Source organism: Camelus dromedarius, chromosome 5 (assembly GCF_036321535.1).
Source record: "Camelus dromedarius isolate mCamDro1 chromosome 5, mCamDro1.pat, whole genome shotgun sequence".
Lineage (NCBI taxonomy): Eukaryota > Metazoa > Chordata > Mammalia > Artiodactyla > Camelidae > Camelus > Camelus dromedarius.
Genome location: NC_087440.1, coordinates 7,225,226 through 7,237,670, shown reverse-complemented (window position 1 = coordinate 7,237,670; position 12,445 = coordinate 7,225,226). Strand labels below are relative to the sequence as shown.

The 12,445-nt window shown below is 42.2% G+C and overlaps 1 protein-coding gene and 1 long non-coding RNA gene across 6 annotated transcripts in view; one reads left to right on the top strand and one right to left on the bottom strand.

The window, feature by feature from the left end:
- The window catches only part of RORA (RAR related orphan receptor A), a 699,387-nt gene that overhangs the window by 127,528 nt on the left and 559,414 nt on the right, over window positions 1-12,445 (bottom strand). The window lies entirely within an intron of this gene.
- Window positions 11,247-12,386, top strand: LOC135321270 (uncharacterized). Its single transcript, XR_010380838.1, has 3 exons — window positions 11,247-11,316; window positions 11,409-11,486; window positions 12,178-12,386. It is a non-coding gene; the product is annotated as an uncharacterized LOC135321270 (long non-coding RNA).

Genomic DNA, 12,445 nt, shown 5'->3' with positions numbered 1-12,445 from the left:
TAGCTCAAAGGCCTGAACACACCTCTCTTTGCATCCAGGGGCTCACCCCGGATATCATTAACCCCTTTACCACATGCATGAAAGAGAGACTTTTTTATTGGCTGCTGATACACAGACGGTTCACTAGAAATGCATCCACAAAAGGTAAAAAAATTAGAGTAACCAAAATGGCACGCTGCTGTGGCTAGAAACTGCGTTGGTTCATGTGCATTCTTTTCCTGGTCACCTTTCAGACAGTCTGGATAAAAAGCAGAGTTTTCATTCCTGTGCACCATCCGTCTAGGTTCAAAGATGCTTTTGAGAGAGCCAAGGGAATGATGATTTAATGCTGTCAAGTGCTTTGAGATCTCAGACAAAGAAGCTCTGTAAATACTGAGAATTACTGCGCATTATTGGCCCCAGTATCGGTCCCCTCAGTATTATCTGGGCTTCGGGAAAATTAATGAAGAATTGGGTCCTGGCATCCTGGTAGTAGAAACAGCTCCTGGAAAGATTAAGAGGTCCTCTACATTGGGGAATGCAGAACTCAGTGAAAACATTCGCCCAAGAATTACTTTTCTTTTCTTTTCTTTTTTTTTTTTTTTTTGCAAATGGAAACCACCAAAGATGAAAACCTATTGCAATATGAGAAAGAAAGAATGAAAGCTTTTAAAATCAAACTGCAGGGGGGAGAGGGCACGGCATTGTGTGAATGCACATGTCTGCCCAGGAGATGAGAGAGAGAGAGAGACATTCAGGGAGATGGGCTAGATATCAGGAAAAAAATTGGGCAAAGGCTTGTGCCCATATGTTTATATTTGCTACAAAACCAAATCCTTTAAAAAAAAATACACATTCTGTGTTGGTGAGGATGGAGGGCAATAGGCATTTGCACACATTATTGGTGGGCACGTCAAATGGTAAAATCTCTATGGAGGATCACTTTGCAGCACCCATTGACGTTAAAGGCACACTTTCCCATTGTCCTAACAATTCCACATCCAGGAATGTATCCTGTACATCTGTTTGTGTATTTACAAAATGGTACATGTTCAAGGCTATTCATTGTAGCCGTGTTTGTATCAGTCAAGCCTGCAAACAACTTAACGTTGGTTAGTAGGGGATTACGTAGCTGCTGGATCCCTAAAATGGAGCATCACTCAGTCGTTAAAAAGAAGGCAGCACTGTATGCACTCTATGGAGTTAGCTCTAAAGATGTAGTTTTTTAAAAAAATTAAGTGTCGTTAGTGTACAATGTTGTGTCTGTTTCTAGTGTACAGCATACATATACATATGTATATTCCTTTTCATATTCTCTTTCATTACAGGTTACTACAAGATATTGAAAATATTCCCTGTGCTGTGCAGTAGAAACTTGTTTAACTATTTTATATATAGTAGTCAGTATCTGCAAATCTCGAACTCCCAATTTATCTCTTCCCATCCCCTTCCTCCTCTGGTAACCATAAGTTTGTTTTCCATGTCTATGAGTCTGTTTCTGTTTTATAAATAAGTTCATTTGTGTCTTTTTTTTTTTTAAAGATTCCCACATAAGTGATATCCTATGGTGTTTTTCTTTCTCTTTCTGGCTTACTTTTTTAGAATGATGATCTCCAGGTCCATCCGTGTTGCTGCAAATGGCCTTATTTTATTCCTTCTAATGGCTGAGTAGTATTCCATTGTGTGTGAGTAGAATTCCATTCCATAGTATTCTAATATGCAGAACAGTGTGTGTGTATAAATATATTTGAATATATATGTTTGGATTCATCACACTCACATAGGGTTAACTGAGTATTCACAGACGGGCTGCATGAGAAACTGGTAACTGGCTAAAGGATAGGGCTTACCTCTACTTTATATCCTTTCGAATAATGTATCACGTACCCATGTGGCCCTTCCAAAAAAATTAAATAATGTTAATGTCTGTGAAACCACTGATTAAATGACAAAGTAAAAAGATGACCCTTTTAGCATTTTCTGGGGGTGAGGCTGAATGAGGTGCGTCTTCAGAGCCCCCACTCTCCACACCTGGCTCCCCAGCCTCTGACCTTCCTGGTTGCCCACAGCTCAGTTCAGGGTGGATCAGGCTGGCGCTTGTTTGAGCTAATGGCCCCCAAACCAGGAACTCCCCGATTTGTACCAGATCCATCAGACAGATCTGAATCGGGAGGGACCTTCCCTGTAGGACTGATGGTGGAATTATCCCCAGGGATGAGGGCCCCCACTGGGCTATGCCAAACATATTTGCTGCAGCTTTGACCAGCGATCATTTTGGAATTAGTTTTGTTTTCAGTTGCAACTCCGACCAGTGATAATTTTGGAATTCGTATTATTAGTTTTTTGGTTGCAAGGAACAAAGACGCACCAAGCTAGGGGAAGCTTATCACAAGGGTATATGTGGAGTAGTAAGAATATTTCTCTGGGGAATCTAGGAAGGCTAAGAAAACAATAACCTCAAAAACAACAACTCTCAATCAGGTGCCCAAGCACTGTGCTAAGTGCTTTGTGCAGAGAATGTTGCTTCCACCCCACTCAAACCCAGAACGCTGTCTCTGTTATGACCCCCATTTTACAGGACTTTTGGGCAAGTGGAGGTCCTCGGTGCCACAGAGCGATGGGGCCCTTGGAAGTGGCACCTGGAAAATCTGCTGCTCTCCCACCTCTTGCTCCCGGGCAGCGCGGTACCTCTCGGGGCTGCTGCTTCTCCCGGGACGCTTGCTTCTCCGTTCTGATACCGGATGGCTTACTCACTACCCACTGGGCTCACTCATTGATTTTACTTCCTTCAAGCACCGTCCTTTGAGCCCCTCCTCCACTTCAAGTTCTCCTCTGCCCATCAGCTGCCTCCTAACTGCCGCCTCCTCTCCAGACCTCCTGTTCACATCCCTGAAAGAGGGAGAGACTGGGAGGTCCTCCTTCCACTGGAGGCCGGCCACTTCCTGACCTGTAGGCTGGCTGTCCCAGATCGGGGTCCCATTCTGTTCCATTTCTCTGCGGCTGAGGGCTACCAGGCCTCTTGGGGTACCTCTTTTCCTTCGCTCCTCAAAGTTTTTCTTTTTGAAAACTGCCCTCAGACCAGGCATCGGACGCTGCGGATGCAGCACTAACGGAGCACAAGGCGCTTGCCCCCGGTGCACTTGCCCTCTGCCTCCCTTACCTGCAGGGGTGGGTGTGCCAGACCTTCTGGCCCGTCCAGTCTGGAGACAATGACCATGACTGACCGCTGAGCTCTTGCCTCAGTCCCGATTTCACCACTCCTGGGGTTCCCGCATTCACGCCTTCTCCTGGTTTTCCAGCCACCACTTCCAGAAACTCGGCCCAGTGTAGTCCAGTGTCCAAGGTGACCGAGCAGACAGCCTCCGCAGCTGGGCGGAGACGGACGGGAGGGAGTCCTGGGGGACACCGCTCAGAGCCCCGGCCGCAAATGGTGGGGTCACCAACTCTTCTACCACAACTGCTCAGCAAATACCCAAGTGGTTCTCCTCTTTTCTTCCTTATTTCTCTTCTGTCAGAGGGGCTCCAGGCCTTGTCGAATGGTTGACCTAAATGAACCTTTTCCAGGCTTGTCTTCCACATTCCTCAAACTCCTAATAATCCTTCAAAACCCAGCTCCCGGAATTTCCCTCCTCACTGCAGCCTCCCCTAAATTCTTAATGACTCTCATGGCCTCGTGTGGTCTCCTTTCCTACTTGGGACATAATTTTACTGGCGCACTGCAGGTATTTAGATGTGTGTACTGGAGTGTAAACTCATAGAAGGCAGGGGCCATGTCTGGATGATTTCTTTATTTTTCATTTAAATAAGCTGTTTGAGAACGGTTTCAGATTTATAGAAAAGACACAAAGAGCATCCAGAGCGTTGTTCTGTGCCCCTTGCCTGGCTTTACTACGGTAACTTTGTTACAACTAAGGGATCAGCATGACTGTGTTATTAGTAACTACTTTTCACAGTTTATTCAGATTTCACTAGTTTTCCTCTAATGTCCCTTCCTATTCCAGGATGCCATCTAGGTACTGCATTTTGTGGGGTGGTAGCATCTCCTTAGCCTCCTCTGGTCTGTGACAGTTTCTTCAAGGCTCTTTGCTTTTTGACGACCTTGACAGTTTTGAGGCAGACGGTCACGTCTGTTGCAGAACGTCGCCTGGTTTGGGGTCGCCTCACATTTCCCTCGTGGTTACGTTGGGGGTTGTTGATTTTTCAACACCAGCATGGAGAGAAGCGCCTATAGCATGTACCGCCTAGCACAGACCAGGCATTCGATAAATGGTTACTGAACTGAATAGAATTCAAGTGTTTCTCTAGCACCTTCAAAATAAATAGAACCCTCTCAATGCTCTTAGAGAGGAGACATGTGGAACTCAAGTCCTGTAAAGATCTTCCACACAGTTAAACAGCAAAAGACAGCAGGCGACCAAGCGTCAGAGAAGGAGGGCCAGGAGACTGACCCGTGGCAGCTCAGGAGACGGATTAGTCAGCACGAGTGGGTGAAGCCAGCAACGTGTATGTGAAAGAAGAGACCGGAAAAGGAGGGAGGACTGAGAGAGGCCCTTTCCAGTTCTCAAAACACCCAGCTCCTTCCCGCCTTAGGGTCTGCTTAGCTGCTGAGCCCGAGGTCTAGAAAGCATTTCCAGTCCCTCTCTCCTTCTCATTCTTTAGTTTCATGCCCAAATGTGACCTCTGCAGACCCCATGGTTTAAGACAGCCTCCACCACCACTCTCTCTCAGTGGCCTTGTTTGTTTCCTTCATCACTGCTGTCAATGTTTATGATTGTTTATTTCTTTATTGTTTGTCTCTCTCCTTAGAGTCTCACCTCCCTGAGGACAAGGAGGGTATTTTTTTATTCACTCTGGCAGAGGGCTCTACCCACACATACTGTACTCAAGTTATCTTGCTGCATGAATAGAAGGGTTGCTGTTGCATGAGCCTGGTGAGACGTGAGATGGTGAGAAGTTCCATGAGCAATGGCTGGAAGAGTCACTGGAATGGAGCAATGACCTGGGTGGGCAGTGCGATGTGCCAGGTCATGAGACTGATCACAGTGGTGTCAGGTGATCTTGAACAGGGTGGCATAATTTGGGCAAATGCCAGCAGTGTGCTAGGTGTGGGCTGCACAGAGATAGAGGCCATCTAGTATTTTTCCATCATGGGAAGGCCAACATAGTTTCACAGTCAAAAAATGGGGGATAAGGAAGAAGTGAGGTCAAGGGAAGGCTGGGGGCTATAGGAATGTCTGTCTGTCTAAGCTGAAGATGTACCCCATGAATGAGACTATCCCAAAAGCTCCTGGAAGGCAGCGGGGGCACCTGGTTTAACTTCTCTGGTATTGGCACAATCCCAAGGAGAAAAAGGGCACTCAAGTCTATGCTTCTTCTTTTTAAATTTTTTTTTTTTAATTTTAAAAAATTAAAAAAAACCTTTTTTTGGAGACTTTGTCAAAAATTAATCTACCAAAAGTTTGTGCAGCAATATTTACAGTAGCCAAGACACGGAAACAACCTAAATGTCCATCAATAAATGGATAAATAAGTTGTGGTATATTCATACAAGGGAATACTACTCAGCCATAAAAAAGAATAAAATAATGCCATTTGCAGCAACATGGGTGGACCTAAAGATCATCATTCTAAGAGAAGTAAGCCAGAAAGAAAGAAAAATACCATATGATATCACTCATACGTGGAATCTAAAAAAAAACGAACTTATTTAATGAAACAGAAAGACTCACAGACATAGAAAACAAACTTATGGTTGCTGGGGGCGGGGAAGGATGTGGGAAGGGATAAATTGGGAGCTCAACATTTGCAGATACTAACTAAAATATATATATATAATAGATAAACAACAAGTTTATACTATATAGCGCAGGCAACTATATTCAATATCTTATAGTAACTTATGGTGAAAAGGAATATGAAAACAAATACATGTATGTTCATGTGTGACTGAAGCATTCATGTACACCAGAAATTGACACAACATTGTAAACTGACTATACTTCACAATAAAAAACATATATATATATATATATATAAATTTAAAATTAGGGGTGGAAATAATTAGGTATCTTTATTTATTCACATTTATTTATCTATTTTTAATGGAGGTGCTGGGGATTGAACCCAGGACCTCGTGCATGCCAAGCATACACTCTATCACTGAGCCATATACCCTCCCGCTTAGTCAACGCTTCTGAGTGAGAAAGGTGAAATGGAAGATGAAGACTTGTCATGTTTGCTGTAGGATTTAGTAGTAGGAAAGGACAGCCATCTTTGGAAGCATGAAGAAATCAATAAGATTCTGGGCTCAGAATGGAAAGGACCCCATTGAAATCTTTGATAATTTCTACCATGTTTGCTATATGATTACAAAGGACAGAATCAGCATATATTCTGATTACCTTGAAAAGTATATGTATTTCCCATCTGAATTCAATTTAAAAATGCTGACCAAAGGGCAGTGTTTCATACAGACTCTGACTGGAACAAGCCCAGTGGGAAAAGGCCTGGAAAGCACACGGCAAAGAAAGCCTGAGAGTCCGGAGTGTGAATTAGAAACTAAAGAAGGGGTACGCGTCGTCTGTGCACACCTATATAAAAAATTACAATGGTTGAACTCTACCTACTTTTCATCCACCCCAAGTAACAGCTCTGTGAAAGAAAGTTAACAATGCCCTGTGTGTTTGGACGTCTAGAGGTAACTGTCGGTGATACAGCTCGTTGGGTTCCCAGGAGGACCAAAAACACAGTCCAACCAATCTTTCTCTGACAAGGCAGGGGTGGGCAGAGGAAAACATGAAGAATGGCCACACTTCTACATCTGAAGGTCAGAACATGAGATCAAGGAACGTGTCTCTGCTATTTTAAATCTTTTGAACCCCCAGGAGGTAAGCAGGTGAGTCCTGTTCACTGACTTGTAACTCAGGAATTCCTTCTCTCCTCTGTACCTCCTCAGACCTGGGGAAAATGGGTATTCGCCTGTGCAATCCCCTCATTTGTCCAGGGGCCAGTGTGATTTGTCCAGTCACCCTGGAAGATGGCTTTAGAGCCAGACTGGACCTTTTTTTTTTTTTTTTAATTAAAAATAAATTTTTAATGGGGGTAGGTAATTAGATTTACTTGTTTATTTATTTTTTAAACAGAGGCACTGGGAATTGAACCCAGGACCTCATGCATGCTAGGCATGCACTCTACCACTGAGCTATACCCTCCCCCCCATACTAGGAGCTTCTAACCCACCTTTCCTTTCACAGTCCTCAGCAGCCCATCTGGGGACTGACCACAAAATTGGCTGTGAATCTACATTCTGGTTTCCACTCTCCATTCATTTCAACATATTCAAATATCTCAAGCACGGCTCACTATGTATTTTTTTTTCCTCCTCACATTACTTCTGCAACAACCTTGAGGTGGCCAAGGGAAAAACAAAACAAAACACCGCCCACACACACACTCATTTTAATGAAATGCACACCAGGCATCTGACCTGGCTCCTGCTTCCCTGCTGATCTCCAGCCCATATCAGTTCATTTCCTTAACAGAAAATAGGTGGCAACTTTGCAGACGGAAAGTAATTTCCCTACAAATATTCCCAGAGAGGTTACTAGCCCTACTTGACAGTTTTATTATGACTTTTGTTTCAAGCTAAGGGGGGATTGCCACCTTGGCCAGGTAGTCCGGTGAAAAAAAGTTTCACACTTTGGGTTTGTTTGAATGTCAGAGGGAAAAACAAGAAACAAAGGACAAGTGTGTTGGCTGCATGGTGAGTACACTGTGTTCGAAGAGCAGCTCTTGGGATCCTGGCTGTCTGCCTCACTTCCCACACACAAACTTTCAGATCCTGAGACATCAGCGTGGGTCGAAGGGAATCACCGCGGCACCTGAACAGCCAGCTGGGAGGGAGGCGGGCAGCTGCGGTGACTTGACAGGACCTGCTTGTAAACACTGGTTATCAGCTCATTCACAAGGTACGCCAACTGGGGGCAAGTTAACTCGTTTTACTCTTCCCTGGATTTAACTGAAAGTTGTTATGCTTTTACAAGAACCGGATCATCTAAATACTTCACATGTAGACGAGAAAACTAGACAACATAAAGGCAAGCCAACGAGTGTCATTAATAGCCACTTACGTGTATTTCACGAATAGTAATTTACATGTAGGGGCTACTTTCATTCATGTTTTGCCACCTATGTATTTTTTAAAGGGTCAGATAGTGTTGGCCGCCAGCTAAAATATAGGATATTCAGTTCGATTTGAATTTAAAATAAACAATGAACAAATTTTTAGTCTAAGTATGTTCTGAACTTTGTGTGGGACATACTTATATTCATTGTTAATTGACACTGGGTCCATTAACCAGACGATAATTTTTTCTTCTGCTTCCTTCTTTTTTGTCCTTTCGGTGGCTTAATTTTAGGAACCCTATTAGAGGGTGGAGAGAGAAATACAATTCAAGCCCATTGGGTGTCCTACTTATCATCAGCTGAGGCACATGTGTCAGTCAGAAGGGGAGGAATTTGATACTTTGAGTTCAAAATGGTGATTATCTGCCTTCTCCCTATTACCGTATAGACAGAATTAGCCAAAGACTGTTGCCTTCCAGAGTTTGGATTTTGCAGACCAGTAAAATGTGAAAAGAAAAGGAAATGGTGAGAAGATCAATATATGGTTGCCAAGTTTAAATTAGATCAAATAAGAATGTTAAAAATACCACAACTGCCATCTTCAATTATCAGCAATTCATAAAAGGAAAGAACATTTCAATGTCCCCAAAGTAGGAAGGACACACTCTCAGAATAAAGAGTAACACTTCTTAAACAAAGTTGGCAGCCTTGCAACGCCCTACCCTCAGTTGTGCGGAAGCTTGGTCACCATGTGGGGCCAGGCCAGGGTATATCTTAGGAGCACCTGTCAAAAGCACCCGTAGTGGCACGGCATGTCATACGAGTTTGTGCTGCTAGCAAGTAATCACAGAGCACCTTCCAGTAAAGGAAGGAGAAGGTGAACACAGCCGGGTTAAATTTCGATGGCCTTAAATTAATATCTAATTTAAGGATTTTCTTTTTGAGAAGCAGCCTATTTGTGTGGAAGTGTAATATGACTTTTCTCAAACCAGGAAGCATTTCCTCAACTCAAAAAGTCCAGAAAACCTTTTTCTGGGGGAGGGTATAGCTCAGTGGTAAGAGCCCATGCTTAGCATGCACAAGGTCCTGGGTTCAATCCCCAGTACCTCCATTGAAATAACTAAATAAATAAAAACCTAATTACCTCCCCCACAAAGAAAACCCCACAAAACCTTTTCTATTATCATATTAAATGACGTAAGTCAGACGGAGAAAGACAAATATAATATGATATCCCTTACATGTGGAACCTAAAAAAACTTTTTTAATGATACAAATTTTATTTGCAAACCAAAAACAGAATCACGGACATAGAAAACAAACTATGATTACCAAAAGGGAAAGGGCTGGGGAGGGATAAATTAGGAGTTCAGGATTAACAGATACACATTACTATATATAAAACAGATTAAACAACATAGCCCTACTGTATAGCACAGGGAACTATATTCAATTTCTTGTCATAACAGATAATGGAAAAGAATCTGAACAGAAATGTATATATATATGTATAACTGAATTGCTTTGCTGTACACCTGAAATTAACATTGCAAATCAACTACACTTCAATTAAAAGTTAAAAAATAAATTTTCCTTTGGAGATAGCACAATCTCTGTACTTTTCCTCTCTCTCTCTCTAAAATGAATGCTTCAGGAACTGGATAATGTGACACTGAACTTAAACAGCTCCCTTGCTAAGAGAGTTCAGAGGTCTTTGAAACCACAGGTAATGAAGCCTCCTGGCTCCTGTGAGCCGGCAGAATGTGTGACCCTGGCTGAGGAGAGTTTGCCAAAAGGCAGGTGTAGTCGGTGGCAGGGCTGGGAGACCATGTCCCCAGGTTCAGTGTTTCTATCACCCTTCCCATTTTCACAAGGGAAAATGATGGTGTGAATGGGGAGAACTGCCCGAAATTGCTGAGTAATTAATAGAAACCACGATTAAAATAAATGATTAAAATCAATTGCCCAACCCAAGTCTGGTGTGTAGTTTCTTGGGTCCTTCTCCTGCCTGAGAAACACATAGACTTTTCACCACAGGAACTTTTCCTTAAATAGGACTCAAATTAAATTTCACATGCCACGGAGAGATTCAAAGTGGTATTTACCAATGGTCTTCAGATATTCTTTCCTTTTCCCCATGGCTATGAACTAAGAACTGAATATCCTTCAAATGAATTTATTTACAAAACAGAAAGAGACTCGCAGACACAGAAAACAAACTTATGGTTACCAAAGGGGGAAGGGTGGGGAGGGATAAATTCAGAGTCCGGGATTAGCAGATACACACTACTATATATAAAAGAGATAAACAACAAGGTCCTACCATTTAGCACAGGGAACTATAGTCAATAGCTTGTAATAGCCTATAATGACAAAGGACATGAAAAGGAATATATATGTACAACTGAATCACCATGCTGTACGCCAGAAATTAACACAGCATTGGAAATCAACTATACTTCAATAAACAACAACAAAAAACCCCTGAGTACCCTTTTGAGGGGCTCTTTGAGGCAAAGAAGTGGTCATTGAACACATACACACACACACACATACTCTAAAATATTTGTTAACATATGCTTAAAAACCATGAAGAATATCCCCAACTTTAAAAATAATTTGATATAATTTTATTATAATTTTATTTGTCTTTTTCTAATCATAGGCTTACTTGGTGTCTTTTGCTCCTATTACATACCTAATTTTTTATTCACTGGTTACAATGAATATTATCATATAAATATTTCTCATGTTGTTATAATTACCCACAACTTTACTTTAAAGGATGTATACTACAAATCATATGAAAAAAATATTTCTATCCCCCATTTTTCATCCCCAGTTTTTAACATGTGATAATCTGTGTTTTAGGGCAATGGGTGGGGGGACCATTTTTACACTATGTTTTTCTGTAATGATGACACTTTAAAATAACTGTAGTTGTTTATTACTTTCAAGACAAGTAAAAACCAAAAATACAAAACACATATACTCCCGGTAAAACTCACTTCAACCTGACTTTTAAGGAGGTCCACTTAGCATCACCTTCTCATCACACCCTGTGAACCACAGTCCTCTCCCTGACCGACCTGAGACATTCAGTACCCCTCTGTCCTCGAGACAGTTGTCTCTCTGAGGGAAGCAGTGCAACCAACTTCCTTTTTTTTTTAAACTTCTCTGAATCTCAGCTCTTCTGTAATTCCCAAGGCTCAGGTATTTCCCCCCCAGCCCTTTTCAATATCAGCTTGTTTTCATTCCTCTCTGCTGTTTGCCTTACTAATTCTAACATGATTATTTTCTTTCAGGCTCCACCGAATAGAAGAGAGAGAGTTTTGCCTTTGATTCCAGAATGATGTTTCACAGAAAGTCAACTCTCGTTCCAGGTACTTGATAAACATCTCACTCACTAATTTCTCACTGCTTCTAAGTGGTGAACATTTTGGTAAGCAAGTCCAGAGCTCCTCAGACACTGTTTGCCTCCTACACAACAAGTAAGCTCATGAAAACCACGGAGCGGGGCCTGGCCCTCCGCTCCTCTTTAATGGTTCCTGTCACCCGGGGGCCAGGCTGCCGCCACCATGACTCTGCATTCGGGCCGCTGCCTCAGGGCAGGTGGAGGAATGCAAATGACTGTGGCCCTCAAATTGCAATTTAAGGGTAGCTGTTAGGTGATACCCTTCCCATATGTTTCTCTTCCTAACCACCAAGTCTGAGGATAATGTGCTATTTTTACTTATTTTCAGTGGAGAGAACATTAAACCTTAAGGTGATGGTGGCATATTGCTGAATTATGTATTTCAGCCTGACTAGAATAAATTCGATTTTTCTGTTGTTGTTGGAGAGAGGGAAGAAAAGAGAGCTTTGAATCCAAAGAAAATTAGATGAAAAAGCTAGGTTTTCCTGATTTCCTGGGTTCTAGGTATAATGAAAACATAGCCACAATTAATAATATAATCAAACTGTAAAAAGTTGTCATCACTGACAATGTGTTTCTGGCCAGACATCCAGAATCTGTGTACTCAGATTTTAATTACATTTGCACCTATTGATTTAAAATATGCTTTTTGCCCTCAGAATGCAATGATGAGATTTAAAGGAAGAAGAACACGCTAAAAGGCTTTCCAAAAGGGTCCGAGGCCTGGATAGTGACGCTTGCATTCAAGGATGCTGCGTGGCTTTACAGAAATGAATCAGAGACTCAGGCCTGCCACTTCCTTAGAAACAGAAACATGCATAAAATTGTTAGAGTAAACGAGTTTTTAATTTCAACTAAAAACAAACAAACGAACAAAAAAACAACACTTCACTTTGGACTTGGCTGGAGAAAAACCGTAAGTCTGTT